This window comes from Osmia lignaria, chromosome 14 (assembly GCF_051020975.1).
Source record: "Osmia lignaria lignaria isolate PbOS001 chromosome 14, iyOsmLign1, whole genome shotgun sequence".
NCBI classification, from domain to species: Eukaryota; Metazoa; Arthropoda; class Insecta; order Hymenoptera; family Megachilidae; genus Osmia; species Osmia lignaria.
The window spans coordinates 10671308-10690245 of record NC_135045.1 but is presented as its reverse complement, the minus strand read 5'-3'; the positions used below and the strand labels follow the sequence as shown (position 1 = coordinate 10690245).

The following is an 18938-nucleotide window of genomic DNA, read 5'->3' as shown; positions in this document are numbered from 1 at the left end:
TAATTATTTGAGCAAGAACAGCGAGAATAAGGGTGGTTTCTTAAATCATGAATATTTTCACTTGGTTAACATTTTTTCTATTTTTCAATCTAATTTAAAATTTATATTAGAAACTTTCAATTTCATAAGTATCGAACGCCTGACACGTTTCAAATAGAAAATAGAAAGGAATATCGTGTTAATCGTCAAGTTCGTTCGATCGAGCAGAAGAAGAAGAATAAAATTCCTGGCGATTCTTGTTGCTTGTTCGTAATTATGTGAAACAACAGAAGACTAGGTAGCAAGCCGGCATAGGTATATTGAAAAATTCCACAGGCTTTCACTGCACCTCCCTCCGGGAAGAAGCTGGCCAGCGAGCAGCCACGACAGAGATTGATGCGGGGAATGCAATTTCCTTCAGGCTCAGCCGCGTTTATCCTCCGATGCACCTTTTCCCTACGTCCCGATCTCTCCCGCGCCAACTTGCGCATTTGTATTAATACGATCAAGCTGGATTCGAGAGGAAATTCTTCGGGATCGAAGGATGCTAAGCTCACGGAAGTGTGCCGGCAATCCTATTATCTTCGGCCTCCTCCGTTCGCTTTCTCCTAGCGAACGGAATCGCAGCCTGGATCTCTTCGATATTGATTCGGCCGAGTGAAAGAGTTTCCTCGACGAAAAACACGCTAGGGGGAATAAACAGTTCTGCAATAGAACGAAATTACGAAACGCTTAAGAACGACGCGATCGTTTGATAAACGACGAAGAAACCGTCAGTGATGTACGGACGAGGGAATGCGATATAAGCAAAAGCTAGAAATCTGGCTGCGTGAGTGAACAATAAGGGAAGCATGATTAATGAGCGACAAACGATGAAACGATCAATTTTTCTTTCGCCCGTTGATCCACGTGATAACTGGTCACTTTTGACCCATTTCTTTTCATGAAGATCTGGGTGCTATGTAGACTATCAGTAAAAGATGGGATCACCCATTAATAAGGATTAAGAGTGCGCGGGTACTGCATAAATATAAAGTTGGGTGGGGTTGGAATTGTTGGGGTCGAGTCGGGTGCTCGAAAGTATAGATTTGAGTATTGGGTACTCGAAATTTTCGGATTGCCGCATATCTGTACTTTCAAGAAGACGAATCAATTCGACTCGAACAATTCCAACTCGATACGACGCGACTTAAACAATTCCAAGCCGATTCGATTCGAATCAAACAATTCCAACTCGATACGATGCGACTCGAACAATTCCAAGCCGATCCGATTCAACTCGAACAATTCCAACCCGATCCGATTCGACTCGAACAATTCCAACTCGATACGACGCGACTTCGCGATTCCAACCGGAATCAACGCGACTCGAATAATTCCAACTTGATCTGGAGCCCGACTCGAGTCGGACAATTCCGAACTGACCCGACGTAACTCGAACAATTCCAATCTGACTCGAACCAACCCGAAGGGAGCCGAGCAATGCAAATTGATCCGATCTGATCTGAGTAATTCAAATTTGACTCAACCTAATCAAAGCAATCCAAATTCAACCCGACTTCCCGGGTACCCGTAACTACGGGTCCTCGACACTCCTAAAAAGTATACAGAATGAAGTTTTCATTTTTCATTTTCTAATGCTTTTATTTATCGTCAGTACCTTCCAAAAAATAATTAATACTCAATTAAAAATATAGACCACTTTGTAAAAATTCCAAAAATACAGGTAATTAATCAGTTTTACTGGACCCAGTAACGTTTGAACAAAGAGTTTGCTATTCAAACAGACTAATAGGAAGGCCGCTGCTTGATTTTTCCACCTTCCCGACATTTTACTACCATCGCTCGTAAACTCGACGATTCGGGTCGCTTATGCTCGCACGGAAAAGCATTTTGCACGTGATTAAGTTCTTCTATCCGCAAACAACTCGCCGAGACGCGAACAATTAAACGCGACCGCCGAGTGGAAAATAGAACGACGCCCTTTCTGATTCTCGTTATGTTAAGCAACACCCGGTATATTCGAGTTTGCTGCTTGAATTTATCTGTTAGACGATGCTGAATCGTATTAACTATTGTTAATCCTTTGTAAATTTACCGGATCCGTTGGTTAATGGCTCCCGTGTTTGTCTTTCCTATCGAGCACGCACAGTTAGATGTAGGTAAGTCATGACATGCGAATAACGAATCGGCAGTTTGTGAATTGCTCAACGCGTATAACAGCCGATAGAATTTGTTGGTCAGATAGTAATCATTGATTGGATATGTTTGGAGATTTTATTGAGTTAAATACGAGGTGAACGTTGAATCGTGCCGAAATACATTTGAATTTACTGTATTTGGGTAAAGAGCAATGCTGACTTTGTAGACTCGTGTGTGATAATGTATGGTTTATCAAAGAGCATACAGGATGTCAAATGCAACTAGGTCAAATTATAGCTTTAATATAATAGAACGTAAACAAATTTGAACTACTCCGTTTGAATAGAATTAGAAAATGAAATATTTATAAAATATTGATACAGGAATTAAGCGATGTAAGCTAAAAGAATTTAAATTAAAATAAAATTTTATACTTTTCAATGTCGTCAACTACTAATTAAAAAGTTATTAATAAACCTCTGATCATTATTGAATCATTTATAGCTACAAATACTTGAAAAGAAAAAGACAAAAATTATTATTCAAGTGAAAATTGTTCCAATCTCGTCGATAAGTAATAGAACACAAAATTCAATCGATGAAAGCAATAATAAACGAATTCATTAAATAGAAAGTCCAAGAAAGAGGAAACGGGTATATCCTTTCGAGTATTATCACCGCAGAGAACTAACTACTTAAACAAGAACCGAGATACGAAAAGTGAAATCCAATCAAGAAGCAAAAGATCGATGAAGAAGTTCGGTAGTAAGTAAGTAGCAATCATCGACAAAGTCGTGGGGGAAAGAATCAAGGAAGAAAACGCGGTTTCGATTACTCGATACTACGAGGACCGTGCACCACGTGGTCGTAAAGAAAGCGGACTAGAGCAAGGATATCCAGTAAGCGACAAACAAACAAACGAAAAAAGGAAAAAAAAAGAAAGAAAGAAAAAAGAAAGGAACGCGCGCAAATTCGATTCCTTGGATCGTGAAGCTCGAAACACGCTAACTTAGCAGCAAACTCTGGCTCAATCAGACCCTTGTTAACTCCAGCTGCTGTTACTGCGGATATTGAAGTATTGATTTCGTTCCTCTCCCTGGAAAGTTTATACCGGCATTACGGATTTCATGCCTCCTCCTCTATCCCACCCCCTCACCCTCTCGCTCCTTCGCCGCCTTTCTCCCTTTCTCCGTCTCTGTTTCTCTTCCCATTCAACCCTCCAACCCCATCTACCATCCCCCCCCTCTTCCCTTTCGAGTTTCCCTTCCTTGCAAGCACTGCAGACCGACCCTCTGCAGTAGATATTTGCATTTCAATCGGTTGATTAAAAATCTATAATTATGCCGCCCCGTCGGTAAGAAATGGAGAGAAAAAAATGGGAAACTTTTCGACGTACACTCCCTCTGCCATTCCTCCGCTAGCGATCAGCGTTTTTCGGGCTACTTTTGCCGAGACATCCTTTTGTTCGAGATCGGCGCATCTATTCGCGATCAAGACCCATCCTCCTAAATTCCACCCCCCCTACCCTTAGCCAGCTCTGTTCGTTGCACTATCGACAGACGCGATGTTCGAGATGCTCTCGTAATAAAGAATCCACGAATTCTTTTGTCAACTTGGATCTCGATGCTGATTTCGAAGATGTCTTACGATTTCTTGGTATTGACCGTTTGAACGACGCTGTTGCAGTTTCACGAATATCCTTGTGGGAATTGTAGTTTTCAGAAGGTATTTCGCGGTGATTTGTTTGTGCAATTCATAAATAATTTAGTTTATTTTTCAATACATTCTTCATGTATCGCTTGTACATTATTATTACTTGTAATTAATAATTTAAAATTAATTGGAAATCGAAATAATTTTGTTCTAATGAAATTACTGCGATAATTATAAATGGTAGATTAAGAGTGTGATTTAAGAATATTATTTATGTATAAGATTGAGTAATACTGTTCGTGATGTTTTAGCGTACAGTAGAAGATAAAAGTGTAATGTACAATTTAAAATTCTAGGAGTTATAAAATGTAGGTCGTTGAATGTATCCATTCTCCAGCTTCATTGGTAATCAAACTTCCCTCCTATTCACCAATGCTAACGATTTAAAGTTCTGATAAAACTGGAATAGCTACCTACTGGAATGTTGGCGAGCCTGTTAAATATGGTAAATGTAATTAAACGCTCAACTCCAAACAACTGCGAAGCACTCGCCGCTGGAAAAAAGTTCAATCCTAGGAACTTTAACAAGCTTTTACTTATTTCCCGTCTAATAACAACACGGGAAAATTGTGTTTCAAACACTGATGAATTCCAACCCTTCTGTACGTATTACAAATATAATTTCAGTGCTGGACAAAAATAAAATTAAAAGTAAACAGAAGGAAGAAAGGAATTGTAAATATTAATAATTTCAGACTAATGAAATTCTAAACTCAGCAATCGCATAAATTAAGTTTAAAATTATAATATAGAATATGCTTCTAACTCATGAGATATGACCGACTACCCGGGTAATTTTGTCAAAGCGGGTATCTCACGAATACTCGGGTACCCGATCCGAATCAATAGCCCAAATATATAGGCTTCTTGTTTATGAGATACCCAATTACTCGGATAATTTTATCTACCCGGGTACCCGCTCCGAATCAATAGCTTTAATATACAATCCTCTCACTTACGAAATGCTCGACTACCCGGGTATTTCACGGGTACCCGTTTCGAATCAATAGCCCTAATATAGAAACAAAACCTAATTAGTCGAGAAATGTTTAAAAGCATCTAAAACCAGCGAGGAGAGCGAGGTTCCCGTTCAATGTCTGTCAACCTAAATTTCCCCTCTAAAGCCGGCCGTTGATCACCGTCAGAAAGAATAATCGCGTAATCCTCTGTTCGAAGAAACAAGCTTCGTCTATCCGTTTGAGCTGCGTCGAAACAAACGAAGAATTTCCCTCATTAGAACAGACGACCCTTTCTCCCCTTGCTACAATAATCATTTTCGCGGACGAGCTGGCCTCCAAATAATTCCGTGGTAATTTAAGAGAAACGACCGAGCACACTGAAAGCCCGCTGTCTTTTTGCGAACGAAATTTCCGTCGTCGAGAAGCAGAGAAACGTTTCTGAAAGAAAAACTTGCGAAATCGAAGAGAAAGGATAAACGAAAAGAAAAATTCTAGGTAAAATTCCAGTACGAGATGCATGGTCGATTGATGGAAGAAGTGTTACCGTAAATAATGATTAACAGTGAGGGAGAAGAAGCTTCGAATTGACACAAATGAAGATTAATTGGAATAAAACATGGAACACAAACGTAACGAAGTTAGAAAAAAGACAAAAGAAATCGAAGAATGTAAACAGTGAATTATCAAAGATAAAAACTTAAAAATTTCAAAATAAGTTCAAAAACTATTATTAATAATAAATCAATTGCAATTATATAACGTTTCTTTTTCCAGTCAAATAAAAAGCAATTTTAAGGATTACCATTTCGCTTTGCTGCGCGAAAACGTTTCAGAAAATTGAATTTTTTAATGTGATCGATGAAGGCCGAAATGATTTGCTTCACATAATGACACGCCGCGATGAAATTCTTATTTCATTCCGGTAAGTTTCATTTATGCAGCGACCTACATTCGCCCCGTTTTACTGGTACAGATTTCAATAACAAATTTACCGAACGACCTTAAATTTCAAAGGGACTCGGGTTAAGAAATCCCAGGCTCTTCATCTTTAAAATTGGATTTAAGTTCCTTTCGGCACAGCTGTTGACCAATTTGTTCTCGGACCCTTCGTTTCTTTTTTGTGGCAATTTTTCATTCGCGAAAGGTGTTTCCCTTTTTTTTTTTTTGTATAAAAATTGATAAGATTTTAGGAGGAAGGCGTCATCGACGATCAAACAAGTCGTCACGCTAATGCGAGCCATTTCCGGCTCGCACGTTAAATCGTGCAAGGAACTAACGTAATTAATTCTCTTCCCACCCAATGGAAGGCCGTATATCGTTCTTGGAACAAGTGGCATATATCTCAAAAGTTTAATCCATCTTGGATGCATAGCTTCGCCGGTTTAGGAGACGTCACGCCGGTGCAAGCGAAACCAGAAACCGGCAGCCGCACAATTGGGGTGCGATGCTCAGTTGATTAAACGCAGCCTGAACTGTTGGTGCATAACATGGAAAGCCAGGAAACAGCCAAGCCAAGACATCGTTTCCTACCCCTCGTTTCGTTTTGAACACCTACTGTTCCTCTATCCCGCCCGTTCATAGTCATCCGACGCTTGTTGCGACGTCGCCTTTCACTCGTTATAATTTCGCGATTCTATTCGAACGAGTAATTAAGAAGCATGTCACTACAGTCTGTTTGATGCCTGTCCGATGTCCTGCTGACTGATTTGCATCCACGAAACAGTGTGAACAAGACTGAGATTCAGAATAGTTTAAGATTCTATCCAAATTTTGAAGTTTAAAATATTCGTATAGTATCGAGCAGATTAAGTTTTCCTAGGAGAAATGGTGTTACAGAGGAAACAAAAATTCTTCGAACCTTAATTTTGAAAAAGTTAATTCTTACGAAGAAGATTTATTTGTAAATTTGAAGAAAATTATCTATTATTTTTTTTTTCATATTAAATGAACCCATTAAAGCGAACAAAGTAGACTTCTCTAGGGAAAATAGCGTTACAGAGGAAGCAGACATTTTTTAAAACACCATTTTGAAAAAATTAATTGCTACAAGGAAGATGCACTTGTTAACTTGCAAATTTTAAGAAAATAATCTTTTTTCTTTATTAGATGAACCCAGTAAAGCGAAAAAAGCAGGATTCCCTAGGGGAAATGGTGTTACAAGAGAAGCGAAAATTCTCAGAAGCTTAATTTTGCGAAAATTAATCGCTAGAAAAAGACAAGATTGCTTGCAAATTTTAAGAAAATTATCTATTTTTTTTATATTAGATGAACCCAATAAAAATGTCACTTAACACTGTTAAATTTGTTAAAAAGAAACCAGTCCTATGGAATTTTTATATGAATTTTTGGATAAATTCTACAATCTTTTTACTAACTGATAAAATAAAAAGGGTGTAAAAAATTACTGAACTCTGTGCCTAAAAAATTCATAAAGATGATGTTTTAGTCTTTCCACGTATATATACTCTTTTAATAAACATGTTTGAAAGAAGCTCTAATTTTTACAGTTTGAAGTACAACAAAATTAAGCTATTGATAAACTTTGCTCTTTAAACTCAACAACCAATGGGTGTTTCAAAGTGCACACGAACACGTGTAATATTTCGGTGAAGGTACGAGACTGATTTTTCCTCTCCCTTCATGGCGAACAAAGTGGTCGGATTTGACGAAAGTGAAATGCCTCCCCCTTGAAGCTGATACTCCTAAAAACAGCTAATCGCCCTCGAAAAGCCCCTAGTGCAGCTATAAAAATATCCAATATGCATTTTACGAGTAAAAGAAGCTGCCACTGGATGCTGCCTGCTACGAATAGTTCGCCTCTACTCTTCTTACTTCCCTTTTTCAAGACTGCAGTCGTGCCGACATAAAAGTCTTGATTAAAATTTTAACCGACTACCAGCAACCCTCTCCCTTGTCTGTCTAACCCTCCTCAGTTAAATTCATATAACATATCTCTACCTAACTGGTGGGTATAAGAATAATAAGTAGGTCTAAAAATATTGCCAACAACAGCATATTCTGTACGGACCAAGAGGAAAAAGAGCGTATAATAAAATGTCGATTATCTCGTAAAAAAATTGTTAGATTTTTGGAAATATATAATAAAATCATTGGAAGACGTCATTATTTATGATCTCAGAAGTCATTTCTACGTATTCACAATGGCTACTAACAAATTACACGTTAGAAATTGTATTCTTTTTATATTTTAATTTAAAAAAAAAATGCAATTAAAATGATACTTATAATAATTTAATAATTAAAACCTCAATCTCAAAACTCCCTCTTGCAATCATTCAAATATCTCCTCCAACAAATAATTTTCAAACGGTACAAAAAGGCACAAAAGGGTAAAAATCTAAAAATTAAAACCTCATGCTCAAACCTCCCTCTTGCAATCATTCAAACAACCCTTGCATCAAATAATTTTTTCAAGGTACAATAAGCGAAGTAACAACGCTAATAAATAATAAATAATATGAAACGTCGGTAGAAGTGGAATAAGGAAGGAGTAGAGTGTGTTTGGGCGCAGTCAAACTCTCCTCATTACTCTCGAAGGAAATTGGGGCGGTCCGACGGGGGTTGGTATCGTGTGAAACGAAAAGGTAAAGGGGGATGGTTATGTGTGCGGGGCGGCTCGAGCAGGAAGGGTCTCTTTAATGAATCCAAAGTAGCTGCTGTTTCGTTTCGCCTTGGCGGGTACGCTGCTCGCGAAATGTCCTAATCTGCAAAATGTCCTAAAGTGCTGATGCGGAAGACCGTATAAATTCTATGAGGCGTGAGACACCTCCCCCGTTCCAAAAAGCCTGAGCGTCAGAGAATAACGATCCGTCGTACGTACTACGTACGTGTGCGTCTGTAATTGAGGAAGGAAAATTGAAGGGAAGGAAAGAGATCGGTGGAAAAGAGAAATTTTTCAAAGAAATGGATATTTCCACTGGGAAAAAGTATCAGAGAAAAATGAAATTTTAAAAAGAATTTGAAATTGAAGAAGTTGAAAATGTTTAAACTATTAAGAACAAATGTTTCATTAATGCAATATTTCATTTGCAGTTCTGTTTTTCATAATTTTATCCTACTCAATTCTATTTTTTAATTTCAAACATCTGTTGCATCATTTTTTGCATATTTTTTGAATTAAAGTTCCACAATTATTACATCAGAGCACTTTTTAATTAAGGGATATTTTCATTAAAAAACACTAGCAAAATTCACCCTAGTCTTTTTAGTCCTAAAGGTAATGGAGCTTCTGAATGGGTTAACCGTGCTATATTTTAATTTACCAAAATTCGTCTTGCGTTTAAGGCTCGCTACTACAGGGAAGCTGTACAGGCTATATCGTCCCTTGACGCTTTTCGTAGGGACTTTGAATTAACTGGAACGGGGGAAAAAGGGGGTCTCGTGTTTGCAGTAATTAAATAGCGACGAGCTTGAATTCCCTTTGTGAACGACAAGACTTGTTACACGAAAGTTTGACTATGTTACGCATTGATACAATTATCATCGAGCAAATGAAACGAAAGACACCGTAATAAATCTCTATTTATCTATTTGTTAATTGCGTTGATATCAAAACCTTTTTTCAGTCAGAAATTTATACTTTGCAATTGAGGAAAGTGTGACTGCACTAATTAATATGAGACAAATTTGTAATACCTAAATACCTACTTTCAATCTCATATATAATTAAAAATTGCAATATAAAATATAGTAGTTATAATATTGTCTTGATTTTCTTGAAAAAATTATGTAGATTGAAAAACTGTTTGTAGAGAAAATGAGCAATATTATTCTAAACATTGTTATTTAAAAATATTTGCATAAAAATATCATAAGTATAAATACTAATTACTGATATCATATAAGAAATGCAAATGCAGCAGTGCACTTACCATTTTCTCCATCAAGACTATAGTTTACCCAAACGTGTACCAAAGAAGCTGTATGTATCTTACCTGAAACAGAAAGGAAATACTGGTAAGTATAAATAAATTATTTACTTATTTTTCTCAATTTATTTTTAAGTTAGAAGTAAATACACATCTATAGGGAAATAATGAATCACACCATAAATTCGTTCGTAACTTATAGAGTGACGAAAAATATAAAAATTCAATCAATAAACATTTATTCTAACAATTGTGAAGTTTTACTGGGTAGTAAATAAATTCTATTTCTTTCTTTGTAATAAAACCTGGATTTTAGAAAAAATAAATAAAATATAAAGGAAAATGCGCACGAATTTATAGACGGACTTGTTACATAATGGTTGATAAATTTAGATTATATTTAGTTATTTATCAAAACCTTATAGTACACCTACCCTACATATATTAGCACCCAATTGTATAAAACAAAACAACGACTAGAATAAATGATTTTAAACAACCAAATCCCACATACAGTAGACTATTGATAACCTTCTACACTCGGGGCTGTAGGAGAGGAACTTCCTGAGAAACGGACACTTAACAAATCCCCCTACCAAATTATGAACAAAACAGCTCAGAGGTAGGAGATGATTACAAGTATAAAGCAATGCTTCCAAAACAAATCACACGCGTCAAAAACGGTGTATTGAAGATATATCAACAGTATTGATGAAAATACGTATAAAGGGCAACAGCCCTCTGCGAACAATTAACGGGCGAAAAGTTATCAAGAGTTTACCGTATTTCTAATCCCACGATCCCTGAAAGGTTCGACGTGCAATCGTGGGAAAGAAATAAACACGAAAAATAACGAAATTCTTTCATTCCCGATTCTTGTTCACGAGTAAAAGCAGCCTGACGCTCATGTTTTATCGCGTGCCTGTGCGTCAAGGAATATCACTTCGAGACCTTGTACGCGGAAACGTAACAGCACTTCGCGATCCTTAAGCCAGCCTTCTGTTTTACAACGTTCAATCTTATGCCAGGCGAAACATTTGCGCAACTCGTTTCGTCTTGTTAATACACCGAACTTTTCTTTCGACCTCGTAAACCCTGACGCCGCGTTATTTCGCGTGGCACTAAAACGAGCCCGGAAACTTCCTACAGCAAGCAGTCCTCGAGAGCCCGTACGAAAGAAACATAAAACATACAAATGGTTTTTCCTGCTTCCCGTTAACTGATCGTCGCTTGTTCGCAAAGCTACCACCGTCGAATTATGAGCTATCGCCGGTTTGTAAATGATGATGTTGAATATGGAACATGCATTACCCCGTTCTACCGTCGCGGTATCGTAACATTGTAATTACGACACGAGCCTGTCGAGTTGTAAACCCGAGTGCTCGATATTAAATGACACGCTATATTGTGAATTCATATTGGATATGGATGTATACGTTGCATTTCGAATAGACATATTATTGAAGTTATTGCTATTTAAAAATATAGAAGTTTGATAATTAGAGATGTTACTTAATTAATGAAGAACCAATCAATCTGGATTTTGAATATTAGTAAATGATTGGTGTAGTAATTTTTATCAAATCTTAAATTTTGAATTCGTATATCATAAGTAGCGTTTTAGGGTGCTTTTATGTCATTAAATCACGTCAAATTTTACGTTTCGAGACTGGTCATTTGATGTGCAACAATCTAATGCATCCGTGATCGTTAGTCTAATCTCCGTATTAACCAGAGGGAACGCTAATTTCTGTTTGATCATGCGGGTAAATGTTTGTTGGACATACATAATAACGTGTAATCTAAAAGTGATTTTAGTTGATACTGAAGACATGACATTACCTGCAGTATTAACTCTTTGAAGCATGTTAAAGTTAAAAGTGCTCAACTTTTCTGATACCTAAATACACACGGTGCAATATTCCTTATACCACCTCGGAAAATTGAAGTAAATTCCTTAATACTTAAAATAAATCCACTTTGTTAAATTTTATAATGAGCCCATTTTATAAAATAAATTTTCCCCCAAATAAATTTCGAAGTATGTATCAAAATCTCCATATTAATTTTAGAAAAACTAAGGAGGAAGCTCTTTGAAACCCCAGTTAAAAAATTATATTTCTTATCTGCAAATTTCTAAAAGATTATTTATTTTCACTTATACTATAAAAATTAGCATTAAAAAGGGGATTTTTGTTTAGTAACGATATTATTTTATATATCAATTTTTCTAAAGTTAATAAATTAGTAGTTTGCATATTCTACGTATATAGCACATTATATGTCACCATTTTCCATAATAATTGTCACTGAGTTCCATTGAGGTCGAAGAAAGCAACGTTAATGTCTGCTAATTAGAAACACGAAGAGTACAGTCGCAAACGGTATTTGCGGCTCGCCGCAGCTAGGTTCAACAAGTACCATTTGCAGCACGAGGGCAGAGAAAAGTTGATTGCAATTCTGTAAAGCCACAACTCCATCAGCCCTAACATCGTAGAAGCATCGTGCAAATTTGTTCGTGCGATGCGTTTTGACAAGTCCCTGCGGTTTCAACGTGTTTGCAGAAGTCTCTCACAAAGCCGATTTGCTATGCGTAAAGTTAACGCTAGGGGAACAGAATGTATAGCGGAAATCATGATACCCACGCAACGCAATTGTTACATTTACAGGAACGCTGAAAATGGGTTACATATTGCTGCTTCTAACATTTCCTTTAGTGTATCGTTGCCTTTTCACGACGACTGCTATTTCTCGCAAAGTGTACCATTCATAGAATCCATTACAAAAAGAATAGTAAAATTCTTTTGGTATGCAATCGTAGCTTTCAATGTATTATACATAATTCTGAAGTGGATACGATATGCATTATTTGTGCACATTTAAGGGCAGTGGTGTCAAGAAATCGAATTTTTAACCAATTTTTTAATTGATAATAAACAATATTTGAAATCAGAATCTGTAATTGAAACAATCTTGTGGATACTATAATTAGGCGAAAAATGTTCACAAGGTTAGGTCCGACGTATGAATTGATAGAGGCAAGATTTTAGAAAATTGCTTCCCCTGTCAAATCAGGTTTTTCGGGACTCATGCTCATTTTTCTCGGTAATCATTCGACTGATCGAGTTAAAATTTTGTGTACTCTATTACTAAGGATAAATTTTAGTCAAAGATTTTTTTGAAATTCCACTTAAAACCAGATAGGCTGCATCTTCTACAAGCGACCTCCAAATTTTATCAACAGTTTTAGATTCGGGGGGCAAAACTACACATAGAATTTACCTCTTTTCAATTGATTTCTCGTTGGGGCACTAATTGTAGACATTTACCTATAATTTTTTCTTTTCGATATTTCAACATTCCCTTTGGCTAAAATACACGTCTAGTATAATACTAGATACTTTAGATACTTTATAGTAGATTCTGTAATTCAGCAGAAAATGCCCATTCCCCTTAAAAAATGACCCTAATTCGCTGCCACTGTACAATACAATACATTATCACTCTTTGTTTAGTAAAATTATCATAGACAAATATCGAAAAATCTCGTATCGGGATACGGTGTCTTGATCACGTCCAACTGTCGTCGCTGGGACGGTAAATAAAAAGCGACGAAAGGAAAGAGGATCACCGTCGCAGGAGACACTTCTTTAACGGTTACGAGGGGCGATAAAAGGAACTGTCACAATTTAAAGTTGGCATTTCGCAAGGAGCATGGGAAAACGAGGGAGTCCGAGGATTCTTCTCCCCGAAGATTTTCCGCTTCCTCGAGTGACTAAACTTCTCTTTTTTTTCTTCTCTAATACAGAAGAAAAGAAGCGATAAAAATAATCCTGCCTGACCATTTTCACGTTTCGTACCCTTCTAGCCCCAGTAATTGTATGCGTTCGGTCCTGCCTTTGTTTCTCGTCTTATCTCGACGAGATAACTCGTCTTCCTTCTCCTATCTGCTACGCAAGAGGGTTGCGAGAAAAAAATGTCCCCGAGAAGAGGGAAATTTTCTTCGAGTCCTTCGTTCGGTCGTTTCGTCATTTTAGAGCGAAGAAGACTCGTTCTGTCATGTCGTCGCGATCGGCTAAAGGATGTAACGAGCGAGAAGAGAGGCGGAGCCGAGAGGAAAGGAGCGACGTCATTTTTCTTTACCGTCGTTTAAGCACGTAGCATCATTAATTTAAAGATTCTTCCTCCTTCTTCATTACTCCTTTCCCTTATCCTTTCTCCGAGTTCGTCCTTCGTCCAGGAAAGAACGATCGGAGGACATTTAAACGATATATCTGCCGGTCGTACGGATTTAAAAGTTAATAACGCTGGAACATCGGACTGGCTCGAATTTTCTGCCAATTAACCTGGTGAAAAAGTACATTTCTCCTTGAGCCATTTTGAACTTATGCAATGGATCTCCTTATATTAATAATTTTGATTTAGAAAGTAGATTGAATTAACCCTTGGACAGTGAAACCTATGTTAATCGTGATCTGAACTTACAAAATGCATACAAATTAAATGTATAAAATTAAAAAGGATTATTAGAAATTAATGTATAATTAAATATATAATTTTTAAATAAAAGGATTTCATATACTGGAAAAATAATTTTTAAGGGAACAGTGCAATGATAATATTGCGGATAATGAAATTAAGGCTCTCCCCATGGTCCATCGTCCAAGGGTTAATGAATGTATACTCTCGATTAAATTAGACTTCTACCGGGTAAATGGTGACATTCTCATGAAAAACGAAATCAAAAATATTTTACTTGGGAATTGTTTACTATGACAACTTATGTGACTCTAAATCTAAAAAAATGACATAAAGAAACAAAAGTAGTTCACCTCAAATTTTAATCACACAAAGCTCTGAGAGTATACTTGCAATAATTGTTGATTTTATTTCTCCACGATCGTGATGTAGTGAAAATCGCACGGCGAAACGAATTTTTTAAGCGATTAAAATGAATTCTGTTCTGATCACGCGTGAAGCTTTCGTGACAGTTGCCTCGTATTAAATTTGTTACGATCCAAAAAGCAGATTGCATTCGCAAAACGCGGAAATAAATGCTTGGTCCAACGAAATGCGGTTTTAAATCCCGTTCGTATCTTGGTTCGCACGTTATCTTCGTTTTCCATCTAGATGGTGCAAATTAAAAGCGTAAACTGCAACGTGATTTGTTGGTGAAAAAGAAAATCCAGATTACGGCATCGCGATACATTTCGGAATTATTCGACACAGACATTTGGAAAACGATACGATATTTTGGCGAAATTCGGCTAACAATGACATATTTAAATAAACGCAACTCTATAACCGTTTAATAAATTTAACAAGAAAACTGATCAAATAACTGTATTCTATCAGACTGTTATTCGAAACGATGTATAACGAATTATTCAATTTAATTGAATTCTGAATAACAGTGAGAAATAAAGAGAGGAATAATTAATGACTCGTAACTATTGATTAATGACTAATATCAAATAATAATTTCAATTATCGTATTATAGTAGGCTGATTATTATAATTAAGCACGTTTACTTAAACATTTATAAAGTATAACGATTTACAACAAAACAATTTTAGTACATAAAGGAAAGAGGTCAATATCTAATTCAAATATATGTATATAAATTACGAGAAAAAAAAAATATGGAGAAAACACGTCTGCAGCGATAAATCAAAAATATGCATGTATGGATTTGCTGTGCATGCAATTCACTATGATCAATAATTCAAACTCTGATCAATAATTCAAAAACCTGATTACCAAAAGTCGAATGAAAAACGACAATCTACTATTTTTCAGATTATGAATGCAGTATTTTCCAAACTCTCTGCTAAAAACTTCAAAAAGTATTTCAAAAACCAATATTTCTATATAAATAATTTTACACAATAATTTAACCACTTATTACCAATGATTATTTGAAATACATCTATAGATTAACACTTTATCTACCAAAACTGTTTTAATTAAAATTATATCGCCTTTCATGAATAAATAAGCAGAAATATTTTGAAATATTTGCGATTAAATGAGGCTTTTCAAGGGAAAATGATGATGACACAGGGTTCCATCCTCTTCCCTGTAGGTATCCCAGGGGTAAATGACAATGTAGCGAAGGAGGCCCCCTACATATAGGTACGTATCCCTTCACAACGTGCACATAAACATCTACGCGAGAAAAATTTGAATTGATCTTATACTATTCAATAATTAAAAATTATATTATTTTCTTCTCTAAATTACTTTTAATATTAATGTTGTCAAAATTAAAATTTGGAAAATCCCGTTTTCTCTATGGTAGTCTGATTTGATCACGACAGAAAATCATAAAATTACAAAGACATGAAAAAAAAAAGAAAAAAAAAATGGAAAATGCGATAACTTTCTTAAGCGACATTTTTTTACGCTCGGTACACGTGTTACAGTTACATATAGCTCGGCAGTATGCTCGTCTATTATGCAAATACACATGCATGAACGATGCACGTACAATTCACTGTCGCTCGCACGTGTTACAAACGCCTGGAGATTTGCTGGTTCCATTTGCCAGCTGGCCGAAAAAGAGAAGGGAAAAGGGGCGGGAAATAAAAGGGAGGAAAGAAATAGAGCGATATCGTGGAAAAGAGAAAGGGGAGGCTGCGAGATGACCGGCTGAGGCGACAAATTTAAACGGAAGTATTTTTCGGTGGCTAGCCTCATTAAAATCCCTGTATATCTTGCCGTGAATAAAAGGGTGGCCGATCTTATCGCGATTAAATTTATTCCAACTGGACACCGCTGTCTCGCTCGAGGCTATAACCTCCCCGCTTGGAAAAGTTTATGCCGCTCTACTTGGAAATGCGAAATGAGGCAAGGCCGCGTTTCCAACCCTCTCTAATTGCACACTATTTTTCTTGCCCTGTTTGCATTACGTTCGTCGAAACAAGTATAACAATGTACTCCCGCAAAACGCATTTATACATGCTCTGTTTACTCGCGATAATGTATCGCTGGGGTGATTTTATGCTTCCTAACCCTCCTGCAATTATATTCTGTGAGAAAAAGAATGATTAGATTTAACACGTTTGATAATACGAGGGTCGCTGATGACTGGTGTATCGAAATTAATCTTCAACAACACTGGCAAACTTTGGGCTACACAAGTACAACTATGAAGTACTTTTTATAAGAATTTTAATTAAAATGAAATTTTAGAAGTTGATGCTTTTTTGATCTGATATAATAATCAAATATTCTAAAATCGAATGGGGTACATTTGTACTCTGCCAATATAATTAAGGGTTAATATTAGGTTATAACGTAGATTATTTTAAACTCAGAATATTGTTTAGAATACTTGCTTCTATTTGCTAAAACCTATGATACTTCTTCTATTCTCTTTTCAGATTTACTGAAAATCTTCGCGCTATGTTCAAAGGATCGCAAAGTTTTCACGTTTAATCCACGAATCCCTACTTTTTGCGATCGAAAAGTATGGGGAACGGGATGCCGAAGATTACACGTTGGCTCGACAGTTCGCTAAAGTTGGCTTCGAAACTTCACAACACTCAACGATATAATACCTTTACCCACAATAAAAGTGTACCTGTATTTACCGAATGAAAATTCCACTTCTACTTCCTGTTTATTGTCTTCTCTATAGATGCTTATCAAGGAACTTTAATCGCACGAACAATCAAATCAAATGGTAGGTATTAAAATTTTCGCAGTAGTTATGAAAAATAGATAAAACTAATTTTAATTTATCTGAATATTCTATTCGAGACAATGTGAAATTGTGAAAAATTAGCCCAGAAAGACTACAATTATTGAAAACATACTAGTCTACAAATTGCCCTGTATTATTAATCATAATTGTTAGAAAAAAGTTTAGAAGAAAACATTAGGGGACGGAAGTTTTAAGTATAATGGTGAGTTATGTTCCGCTTGAAAATTAGTCTTACTTTATGCAGAGTACAGTAATTTTCTAACCCTATATTTACGTATGGTTTAATGGGTGAAATAAACCCACCACAAAATGAGCTTCCTGGGTTTAAAAGTGCCAACTAGTGTGTCACATAAATTACAGCAACTAATCACCCCATTTATCACACAGGTCAGTAATGTCCTAAAGAAATTTATGGTAGCTGGTGTATAAACAAAATTTGGAATAAAATGTTTCAATCAGTAATGAAAAAAAAATTAAATAATACATGTAAACTATATGTATAAATAGCAACTGTGTTATTATTTTAAATATTAATTAAGAAGTACCAAGTTATTGCCTTTTAATAATACATGTACTTAATCCTTCTGCTTTTTTTTTAATCAAACCTTAATATTTCTAAGCATCTAGTAACATGATTTATTTTCTATAAAAAATAATATTAATAAATAATGAGTAAAATTTTCTATAAAAATTGAGAATTTTTCCACATTTTAAGAAAATGAAATCAAAAAATTTTAAAACCTCTAAAAATGAAAAAATTGCTTTAAGGCTTCTATAACAAAATAAATTATTAAAAAACGCTCTTACTGTAATCGTAGCATTAAACAGTTTTTCTTCACTCTCAGAGGTTCCAAAACCTTTTTACATCATTTTCTAATTTTTTTGTATGCTTCAATGTTTTTGGACAGAGACGTAAATCAGAATCATTTTATCAGTGTGTCATACCCTAAAAGGCACGATTGTCCTCGTCCGTTTCGAGCCCCAGATGAGAAGGGAAAAGGTGGGAAAGCAGAGTTCCTCGAAAGTCGTCCGCGAGAAAATTTTCACGGATACTAACCTAAATACAAATCTCTGGCTCGGCTGGCTAACCGCGTAACTTCGCCGGTGTGTATTAAATTATGTCACCGAGACCAGTCTCGGAAGTTGAGTTGTTTATATTTATCCCGGTGTTTGCTGGTCCCTGGCGAAATAAGGGGGTGGTTCTCTCACGGTTTGCCGGGACAGGCACTCAGCCACGTCGACGAAGACGCTCACCGCTTGCAAACTTTCCACTTAGAGCTTTTTACCGAGTTGCAATTTTTAGTATTTGCCGCGTTTCCGTATATTACCGTGCCGTCAACCGTGTCCGGAACTTTTCCGCTCCGCTTTTCGCCTCCCCCGTCGCAGTCACTGCTGCGCGCATTCTAATCGATTATCCTTAATATTACCCTGTATCTATTACAATATGTCCTATTTTATTATACAAAAAAATAAAGAAAATGAAAAGCCATTGGAAGAGAGTGCATTTTCCTAAACCTAAATCGAAAGGTGGTTTTCTTAATACCCTG

At 36.2% G+C, this 18938-nt stretch overlaps 1 protein-coding gene across 3 annotated transcripts in view; it reads right to left on the bottom strand.

Moving 5' to 3' along the window:
• mib1 (E3 ubiquitin-protein ligase mind bomb 1) overlaps window positions 1-18938 on the bottom strand; it is a 506141-nt gene that overhangs the window by 350129 nt on the left and 137074 nt on the right. The gene's annotated exons all lie outside the window — the stretch shown is intronic.